This window comes from Engystomops pustulosus, chromosome 2, assembly GCF_040894005.1.
Source record: "Engystomops pustulosus chromosome 2, aEngPut4.maternal, whole genome shotgun sequence".
NCBI lineage: Eukaryota > Metazoa > Chordata > Amphibia > Anura > Leptodactylidae > Engystomops > Engystomops pustulosus.
The window spans coordinates 69,684,264-69,695,774 of NC_092412.1; positions in this window are offsets into that span (position 1 = coordinate 69,684,264).

Sequence of the window (11,511 nt, forward strand, 5' to 3'; positions counted from 1 at the left end):
TTTATTAATCAAACGTATTTAGAATATGCTTTGCCTGTCTGTGATATGTAAAATTTTTAATTTCTAAGAATCTCTATATGATTGGTATTACTGCTGAGTTTTTCTGATATGGGAGGTCCTGTTCAGTGATTTTAGGAGTCGTACTTATATTACTGCAAGATCGAGTACAGGCTTAGAAGTCAATGTGTAAAAGGGATTAAACGCCTTACATATAATCACCCAGCTAACATTATTTGACACTGTACATTGTAGATAGTTTAGGGCAGAGGCATAACACTCTCCAATTGGGGGGGGGGGGGAGGTTTTACTCTACTTTCATAACTTTCAAAAAGCAGGGCCAGCAACGGTCATCTTGCTTCAGCACTCCCTGCTGTACGTGCCAGCATCAGAGCTGATGCATACAGCAGGGATCGCTGCTTCGGGGGGGGGGGGGGGGCAATTAAAGGTGAGTATTGGGTCCTGTCTCTATTCTGCGCCCTTGACGAGTGCAGCATAGAGGCAGGGACACAAGCCAGGCCAAATAACACAAGGCCTTGGGCTGGATTTGACCACCCTGGAAGCTGTATCTTGGGTCACCACAAGAGGGAGCCATTGTCATCAGATTTAGAGGAGAAGCTGTTATTTTATTAGGTAGCATACTTGTCACTCTGATTTGGAATAAAGTGGGTGCTCATTTAGGACAATAACACGTAGCAACAGTCATTCTGGCACTTGAGAATGATGCAAAAGTTGTGATCTTTTTTTTTTGGAAAGTTATGGCAATCTAGATATATCTGGATTATTCTCTTTTGCCTCATTTATAATTGGGCTCTTTTAAGGGTTGCACACACACTTTTGTCAGACTGTGCACCTTTTTCGAGGCTAAAACAGCTTGCACAGGTATTTAAAGGGAACCTGTCACCAGGAGACCCATTTTTAGCACTCCCCCAGTCCCCACAGAGCATAGTACATACACTGACAAAGTGTTTTTGTATTAAAAAAATAGGTTTTACAGAAAAAAAGATATGTTATGTTATATTGTACCTTTCATTAGCATCTGCTGTGTGACTAGGCAGTTGCCAATTGGGAGGGGCTGGAAAGGAGCAATTCCCCCCCATCCTTGGGAAACATGTGACCTTTTCAAATATATGAATAACTCCCCACACTCGGGATTGTCTGGAGAGAAGCAGGGGGCGTCGCTAAGCCCAGTGATGGGTGTGTTCATATATTTGAAAAGGACACATGGAGAAGCTGTTTCCCAAGGGTGGGGGGGGGACTGCTCCTTTCCAGCCACTCCCAATAGGCAACTGCCTAGTCACACAGCAGATGCTAATGAAAGGTACAATATAACATATCTTTTTTTTTTCTGTAAAAAAACAATTTTTAATACAAAAACACTTTGGCAGCGTATGTACTATGCTCTGTGGGGACTGGGGGAGTGCTAAAAATGGGTCTCCTGGTGACAGGTTCCCTTTAAGAAGCGTGTGAGCTGCCATTGTGTCGCACATGACCCTTTTGTAGAGCAGCTGCTCTGGCTTCCATGCAACGCAAATTAGGGGGGGGGGGGCATTGGACAATCTGTCTAATTCGCATGGTATTTAACTTTTTAAATTGTTCTGCACGCCCTATGTTAAAGATGCCCCACAAAAAAGATGGTGAACTCTGTCAGACCTGAGCGGGGAAGTGACACATTCATGATTGCAGGTGAATCGCTGATCGCTGCATTCTGGACGGACAATGCACTCTCAGTGAACTCTGGTGACCCTGTAAGTAAATGTGACCCATTGTGTCTATATTATATACCAGCTGTAGCCCCCGGCGTTAGCTATAAGAAAATAGAATTCAAAAAAACCATCTTCTCATCACTTAGAAGAAGGGTTTTTGGTAGAGAATTCAAGTACTTGCAGATATCAGACTGCAGCTCTGGATGTGACTGGAGTGTTAGATCTAATGGCAGATTGATACTCCAGTCACATACAGAGCTACAGTCATCTTAGACTATATAACAATAGATGATTGCAACTCTGGATGTGACTAGAGTATCAGAGATGATCTAATGGCCGATATAATACTGCTGCTCTGTATGTTACTGGAGAATCGGATGTTATGATGGAAAGGATAAGACTGCAGTTCTGAATGTGACGGCATCCAGAAAAATTGACCTCCATAGCTGCAGTCATCTTGAGATCCTATAACACTAGATAGATTATTGCATCTCAGAATGGGACTGGGGCATCAGAGATGCTCGAATGCCTCTAAAACAATTATGGCAAAGTGTAAGGATGAGACTGCAGCTGTGGATTAGGAATATCCTTTTGTTGCCTATAGCAACCAACAATATAAGCTGAGCTGTGATTGGTTGCTATCCAGGCTAACTGCCACAACAGGCAATGACTCCTGTATTTTGTCGACAGGTTACAAAGTGTATTTTGGAAAGTGCAGAGTGACATTTTCCACTCAAAACAAAGTCAAAGGCAGGGTCGGACTGGGGGACCAAGGACCCACCAGTGATCTTGATTTTAGGGGGGGGGGGCTACCTACTGCTACATGGGAATATTAAGTGTACCGTAAATACTAGAGTATAAGCCAAGTGTTTAAGCACACAAAATGTGCTGAAAAACCTAACTCGAGTCTAAAACACAAAAAACAAAATGTCTACTCGCCTTCCAACGCCCCCTGCTCATGACATCAGCTGCTTGCTGACGTCATGGTGCGTGTGGCAGAACCATTTAGGGGACCCAGAGCTGAGGGCTTCAGTTCCCTGATCATGGTTGTGTGCCCCACCAATTGGGGGGCTGTTGGGAGCCGAGCCGGATGGGCACTCAAATTGTGCTGGATTGGGAGCTGGGGAGGTCCTCTTCTATACTGCGCTCTACCTCTATGCTTTTATGAGCAAAGCTCTGCTCGGACCCGGCGGCCGCGTCAATGCCCCACTTCCGGCAGAAACCGGCAAATTTTGAATCTTTTAAGGCTTAGCTCACAGTTTTGTGGGCTGTCCACGTTCCTAGCAGATCTCGGGATTGCTACTCCGGCTTTCTCCGTTGAGAGACGTTATTGGGTCGCTGATTTATTCCACTTTTCTGCAAGATGAGTTCAGAAGGAGCGGATAAGAGAAATCCGGTGGATTCTGGCGATGAACATTTGAGAGAGGGGCTACTAGTAGAAAACTTACTAGAAAGTCTAAAAATAAGGCCTGAGAATTACTCTTACCACTCTCGTGATGAGAAATCTGCTTGTGAATAATGTGTTCAGGGTTTAATTGCACAGGAATCTTTAGCTATGTTTGAATCCATGCATACCTTTATGAGAGATGAGGTCCTTAGTTCTATGACAATGTCAAGGAAGTCATCTAGTTTTTCCTCTCCTGGAACTTCTAAAGTGATTTGAATGTCTCTACTGGTAGTTCTTTGTCAGATTCAGAACAAGAGGATGCAGAAAGACCCTTGTTACCTGTGGAAGACACAGACCATCTGGTAAAACTGGTTAGATCCACATTGGAGATTGAAGAACACAAAGAGACACAATTCTGGGACAAATCACGTAAAATTAATGTACCGTATATACTCGGATATAAGCCAAGTTTTTCAGCACAAAAAATGTGTTATGTAAGCTCCCTATAAGCTCTTGTGAGCAGGGCCCTCACTCATATTGTTCCATATGACTGTTTGTACTCTGAAATGTTGTATTTTATTTGTATAAATCCCCTATTAATTTTAAAGTGCTACGCAAAATGATGACTCTATATAAAGATTATTGTTATAGTTAACTAATCACTGTAGGATTTTTTATTTTTCCGAAGCAACTACTGAAATTAAAACTGAGCTGGGATTGGTTACATAGTTACATATCCATCATGGGGTTAATACAGACAACAAGCCCAGTTTTTCTCTTAGGATAGTTTTCATAAATGTGTTTCTATGCATTATTTATTCAATAAAATATTAAATATATTATTTTTTTGGTTCCTTGCAAATGGTAAACCTTACAAAAATAAAGTTGGTGCAATGCAAATGATTAATATTAGACACAACAGGAATAAATCTCCATGGATAGAGGGGAACTTTTGTTCATTTATGCCAAGTGTACATAGGAAATGAAAAATATACTCTGAATGTTTGTCCTTTCATAACCATATATTTACAGCTATAGAGAAATGTAGTTATTATGATCATCCAGATGCCTTGTCCACTGCCTGGTAGCTCTCTGGCAGGTGGAAGCACACAAAAGGAGTGAGAGGCTGAAAGAATCGAATGTTTCTCCCTCAGGCAACCCCAATGTAGATGTAGGGATCCCTGGTGGTGGTGAATGGGGCGCCAATGGTGGTAACAGCCTTACACAGGGATCACTTGGAGGCAGTGAATGTAAAGCATTCAACTTATAGTTTGTTTATTTGGAGCTCGGCATTGGCCACAACAGCAGTAACATAACCTTTGGGAGTGTCCACCTCAGGTGGACCATCGAACAGCGCCGCTGTACAATTTAACAATAACAGTACATCTCATTGCTGGAAAGAATTACAGCTTCCTTCTTAGGCATATATTTACCAGCTGCAATACCATTTCCAGACACTGGAGGTCTCCCTAAGTTGATTTTGCAATACTAGGTTTGCACTGCGTTGGAGGGTGTTGCATATACATCTGCTCAGGGGTAGCCTCTAGAAATATTATTATATGGTTTGAGCACTGTATTTTTTAGTCTGCTATAGGGTGTATTAGTTTTTCTTACATATGCAATATTTGGTATCTAGGATGACATTAGTACTGTGTTTTTGGTGCATCTGGGTTGCTGGTGCGGCCCCTAGAAGTTGAGCGGTAAGACAATTTGGCCCTTGAACTGATAAAGGTTGTGCACCCCTGATGTAGACAGATGTTGATTTATAAGAAACGAATCTATATTATATAAATATTTTTGTAGTTTTTTGTCAGCACAACAGAAACTGGGAGATCTAGGCTTCCTAATGCAAAATAATCTAACAATACTAATAATCTTTATTTATATAGGGCCATCAAATTACGTATACAAATAAAATAAGACATTACAGAGCAGAGTCATATGAAACAATAGGAGGGAGGGCAAGAGCATAAGGTAGGGGGTGACACAAGAAGTAAAATAGTTTTTATAATGGTCCAGCCATTTTATAAGGGAACAGTATAACATAATTTAATAAATAAAAATTATGCTACTTGAACCAGCCATCCTATATACCACGACCAAAGTCAGTGGGAATGCAGAGAAGCCTGGAGCTTGGTACCTGGTATTTTCCCAGAAAGTTGCATGCAGTGAGTGTGAAAGGCCTGCCTAAATAAATAGGTTTTAAGAGTATGTATGAATCATTGGGGTTGAGTATTAGTCTGATAGATCGGGGTAGGGCATTCCAGAGTCTTGAGTCCTGGAGATGTGAATGGGAGGTTTGAATTAAAGACAGAATAATCTAACATCGCTGGTGGATCGAAGAGCACTGGACTGAGATAAGAAAGGAGAGGTAAGGAGGTGCAGCATTATGCAGAACTTTGTGGATGAGGGTTATTATTTTAAACTGTATTCGGACGGAGACATGCAACCAGTGCAGTGACTAGCACAGACTGGAGGCTGCAAGCCTGGCTGCTGCGTTGAGAATGGATTGTTACCCCTTGGTTCAGGAAATAGCCATGCGCCACCATCTTGGCTTAGATCATTGCTCCCCATGACATCATCAGGCCCAAGTTGCGATTTGTGATGCAATATAATAAATAAATTTATAAAAATTTAAATCACCCCCATTTCCCTAGAACTGATAAAAATATGCTGTAAAAATCATAAACATGTGAAGTATCGCTGCATCCCAAAATGTCCAGTCTATGAAAATATAATAACAATTATTACTGGTGTTTAACCCCATAACAGAAAATTGTGACCAAATATCTGAACACATTAATATAAATGTAGTATCTCTGTGATTGTACCAACCCATAAATAATAAAGGAGACATGTCATTTGGGTTGCACAGTGAATACTGTAAAAACCAAGCCCAAAAGAAAATGGTGCAAATGAGTTTTTTACCTATTTCACTGCATTTGGAATATTAAATACCATCACTACTTTTCTCTTACAGCTCTTTATATGGAAAAAGGACCTCAGCGGGAACGGAGTAATCACATCCTCATTTCCAGTTGGGTAGAACAAACCTAAGGCCTCTTCCACACTAGCGTTGCGTTTCACGTCAGGGTGCAATGCGTGAAAAACTGACGTTTTTGGCTGCGTTTTTGTTCCATTTTTCCTTGGAGTAATTAGCGTTTTTGCGTTTTTCACGCGCGTGTTGTTAGTGTTTTTTTCGCGTTTTCGGCGCATTTTTCAAGCGCGAGTCAATGGGAGAATCGAGCATTTTTCAAAGGGACCATGGTTTGGGATTAAAATGGGTTATTTAATTGAAAAATAATGTCTTCTGATAAGTTGCAAACATCTGCGATCTATTCTTCACTGTTCCCCGTGTATATTATCTCCCGACAAGTTAGCAGATGTGTAGAACAGTGAAGAATAGAATAAAAACAGTGAACACAGTGAACACAGGATCATTTAAGAGAAAAACACAGTGCAGAACACAGTGCAGAATAGATTACAGATGTTCGGCACATCTGCTTACTTGTCGGGAGATACGCGCAGAACGGTGCACCCAAAATAGCATGTGAAGAACAATATATATGTGTGTGAAGAACAAATTGCAGATGTTTAAATACATCTGCAATGTGTTCTTCACACATATATATTGTTCTTCACATGCTATTTTGGGCGCACCGTTCCGGCCGTATCTCCCGACAAGTAAGCACATGTGCCGAACATCTGTAATCTATTCTGCACTGTGTTCTGCACTGTGTTTTTCTCTTAAATGATCCTGTGTTCACTGTGTTCACTGTTTTTATTCTATTCTTCACTGTTCTTCATTGTGTTTTTTTAATTAAATGATCGTTCGCGAGCAGGGGAAATACTGTTATTCTGGTCACCTAGCAACCCTTACGTTTAAAACGCATTGCACTCGCATTGCACTTGCAATGTTCGCGAGTGCAATGCGTTTTTGATACGTCCCCATAGACTTGAATGGGGCGTGAAAAATATGCGTGAAACGCAAAAATAGAGCACGCCGCGATTTTGACGCGCGTGAAAAACAACGCTAATGAAGAAAGAGCCATTGAATACAATGGGACAGAGTGCAATGCAAGTTCTGCGCGTCAAATGCACGCACAGAACTCGCGCGTGAAAAACGCCAGTGTAGAAGGGGCTTAAAGCTGATCACAATTACAAATTTTTGCAAAAGTGGCTAATGTGGAATACACATGAGGACATACTTCTCTAGTATGTGTTTCGCTTCATAAGGAATAGTAACAAAATAGCAAAATATGTTGCTTTTAGTAAAGTACATGGCTGCAAAGTCCAGTAGACGCTGAGGTTAAATGTGGGAGTTTTCTATAGAGAATTGAGGGACATCTGATCAGGTGCCTAACTAGAAGAGGCTGGGCCCCAAAGCATTTTCACAAGGTGTTTTGCTTTTGTTCTTGGGTTGATATGCACATTTCGGATTATAGGACGCTCATTGTATGATGGCTGGACATTCCCATCTTGTTTGTACTTGTGTATAATTGTTTGTACAGATGAACAAAGCGCCATCAAGTATCTGGAAAATGTACCCAAGGATGAAGAGAAATGTGCTTCGAGGCACAGGGTACAGATCCACACTAGAGCCGGCGTCGCTCCGTCAGACTAATGGAGCAGACAGCCGCGCATGACTGTTCTGCTCCATTAATATCTATGGAGCTGACCGAGATTAACCCCTTACCAACATGTCACATAGTATTACGTCACATACCGGGTCCCGTTGCATGGAGAGGCAAAGGCTTACCGGTAACACCCGCGATCGGTTCCAGCACCGATCGTGGGTGTTTTCCTGCTGATACACCAAAGTATAAAAAAGTTATTAGTGGCAGAAGATGGCAAAATCCCCCCAAAAAAATTTTGTGCAGGAGGTTTTAATTTTTTTTAAATGTATGAAAACATTATAAAACCTATATAAATTTGTTATCCCCGTAATCTTACCAACCCAAAGAATAAAGTAGACATGTCATTTGGGGCATATAGTGAAATCCGTAAAATCCAAGCCGACAAGAATACGGCACAAATGCGTTTTTTTTACCAATTTCACTGCATTTGGAATTATTTTCCCGCTTCCCAGTAGACGGCATGGAATATTAAATACCAACATTTTGAAGTGTTATTTGTTCCGCAGAAAATAACCTGTCACACAGCTCTGTACATGGAAAAATAAAAAAGTTACAGATTTTTGAAGGTGGGGAATGAAAAATGAAAGCGCAAAAACGAAAAAGGGCTGCGGCGTTAAGGGGTTAATGGAGCAGAAGGGTCATGCACGGCTGTCTGAGACCCCAATTGATCGGCAAGTTAGGCCCTATCTTGTGGATAGTGCCTAACTTTTGTTTGTGGGAAAACCTTAGATTCAGCTATTACTGATATGGGTGAGCACTTCTAGGTTGAGACATCAGCTCAGGGCTATGAAGCCAAACCAGAACAAGTTTGTAATTGGCTGATCTACACATAAAATCCTTGCCATCACATTAAGTACTTTCAATTGCTGCAGGACAACTTATTTTTAATTGGACAACTTGAAGCATGTGATGAGTCACATGCTTGTGACATCACTAACGGTCCTACAGCTTTTATCAACAAGCCTCTGGCTATACCATACCCATGGCAACCAGAAAACATGGCAAATGGAGATTATCCTGGGGGGCAAGGTTAAACCTCAGCTGGCTGCTAAACACCTGAAGATAGTTCATTATAGTACATTACAGAATTGCTTATTTTTGCTTAGTGCAGAGATAGGCAAAAGTTTTTACTTTAATTTGTGCAATAGCCCACTCTTTTTTTGCTCTAAACCTTTTATACGAGATGCTGCCCATTTAGCTATCAGACATCAAGTGGTTTCTATTTTCTTGTTTTTTGCTTGTGTTTCTGTTTAACTAATGTTATATTGCCATCTTGTGGGCATATGTGCAATATCCCCCTTTTTTAGTTTGGTGCTGGTTTATACTATGGCCCAGATATTGGGGCACATTTACTTACCCCGTCCCCGGAGTTCCCAGAAAGTGCATTGTCTGACTGCAATGCACTGTCGCATGTTTCACTGAGATTGTACACCCAATATTGTGCATGTTTTGCTTCCCCACTCAGGTCCAGCAGAGTTCACCTTCTTTTTTGTGGTGCATCTAAGTGCTTGGCCTGCGACACAATTTTAAAATTAAATCCTGCGCTCAGTCCGAATCAGTCTGATCGTCTGACGGCATACCCTCCAATTTGTGTCGCATGGAAGCCAACGCAGCTGATGTGTGACACAATCCCAGCACAGACACCTGTAATACCTGTCCAAGACGTGCAATCCCCGAAAAAGGTGCACAGTCCGACTAAAGTGCACACCACAAGCCTTAGTAACTGTCTGTGCCAGTTTTTTGTCTAAGTTTACGTTTGTGTTTATGTGTTTGTGCCACAATTGTGTTGCGACCATATCAATAGATAAATTCTGAAACTTGATAAACATCATGTATTTTAATTGAGTCTTTGGGGCCCACACTGCTGGAAGCCACGCCCATTCACACTCTCTCCACACCCACATAGCGTGGAGGTGGCGTAGTCGCGATAATAATCACAAACTCTTGAAATGCGCAAGAATTTCAGCGCTTCAAGCACTGATAAATCTCCACCAGTGTTTTTCAGGAATGCCTTAAAATAATCCACAGGTGTATCTCTAACTGTTGCCAATAAACATTAGTCTCCAGAGACATAACATCATCAAATGGGCTGTCCGAAGCTGTTTAAAGCACAACTGTAAAGTATAAAACCTTTTGCTTAATTCTGCTATAAGCTAAAATAAGTAATTTTCAGGTGCTGGCGATAGCCCAGCTGCTTCTGCTTGGGCATATGGTAAAAAATGCATGCAGTTGCAATAACTTAATCACTGACTGTGTCATACCACCCTCAGAAGAATGCAAATAAGTTTTCCAAGGTGTTAAATGGAAAACAATACCTCCTTTTGCTACCTTGAAAGGCAGCCCCCTTAACATCAAGTATGACCTACAAGAAGTCTAAAAACATGATGTGGGATTAAGCCAAACCAGTATATCTATTCCATAAGGAACAGACTCCCAACTGTAGACAGCACTGTTTTGTTTCGACAAGTAGTACGTTCATCCTTTCTCTTTTGGATGTGCTTTGTCATATGGGTTTCAATGAGGCTGGTGACACCTACATCCAGGGACCTGTGCAGTGTAAATGTCCTTGTTGGAATTAATATTTTTCTTTTCTGTCTTGAAATATGAGGCTCAATCATTGTGTCCATGGCAGGGCTATGAGAATCATAGCGATAGTGTAGGGAATTTATATGCCAGCACTCTGTGCACCAGCTGTACCCGTCTTCCCTGCCGCGGTAGTTAAATCAGGAGGCTTCGACCTTCGGAGGAATAGGATTTGCGCAAAAACCTGCAAACATTCACCAGTGAACTCTTGCCGTGGAGTTGGCGTGATGAACAAAATAATCATAATTACTGGTATTTCGCTAGTAATTTGCGATTATTTCAGGGCTTGTACGCCAAAAAATGTCCCCCCAAAAGTCTATTCTTCCATGTAGTCATTGAACTTGAAAACAGTCATTGGACTGTTCCACTGCTATTCCATGTGAGAATTCTAATTTGGAGTCCTTGCAGCAGATGCTGATCATTCGGTAATACAGTACCTGAATTTCACTTGCATCACTCATGATGTTGATATGATGTAGTCTTCTTTCCTGCCTTTTACCTCTTAATAAGCCAGGTACACACTGTTCTTTATCTGCTCTATGACACCACTATTTGCCTTCACACATTTTGCAACACAGCATGTTATGTGCACTGTTCAGCAAATCCATTAACTCTCTGCTAGATGTAATATAGCAAAACTACAGAGATGGGGGCCTAGACCTGGATTCTGAACTGAATGAATTGAATAGAAGATGACGGTAGAAACATCCTCCAGGGAAAGCAGAAAGCAGGATGGTCTAAAGCAAAGAAATGGGGACACCATACATGTAGTATAGAACAAGAATGATTAGATTTTATTGCAAATTGAGGAAGTATAAAAAAAAATTCAGGTATGCGCTGTTACCAACAAGAAGGATTCATAGGAGTAAATTGAATTCTTTTAATTAGGGTTTTCAAAATAGGACAACGCGCTTTTGGGACGGATCGCCCCCTTCGTCAGGTCCAATGGATAGAAACAGGGATGGGGATATACTATGGATTATAAATAAACATATGTAAACATTTGAGATGAGGAACCATGATCAGTATTCATACAAATAATAAAAGTCATTAACATAAATAAATAAATATTTAAGGGGTTAATAATAGCAGTTGCCAGAAGTTCATGATCATAAAATAAATACAACAGTAATGTTTAAAATGGATAAATATAAATAGAGATACAGGCGGTCCCCGACTTAAGAACACCCGACTTACATAC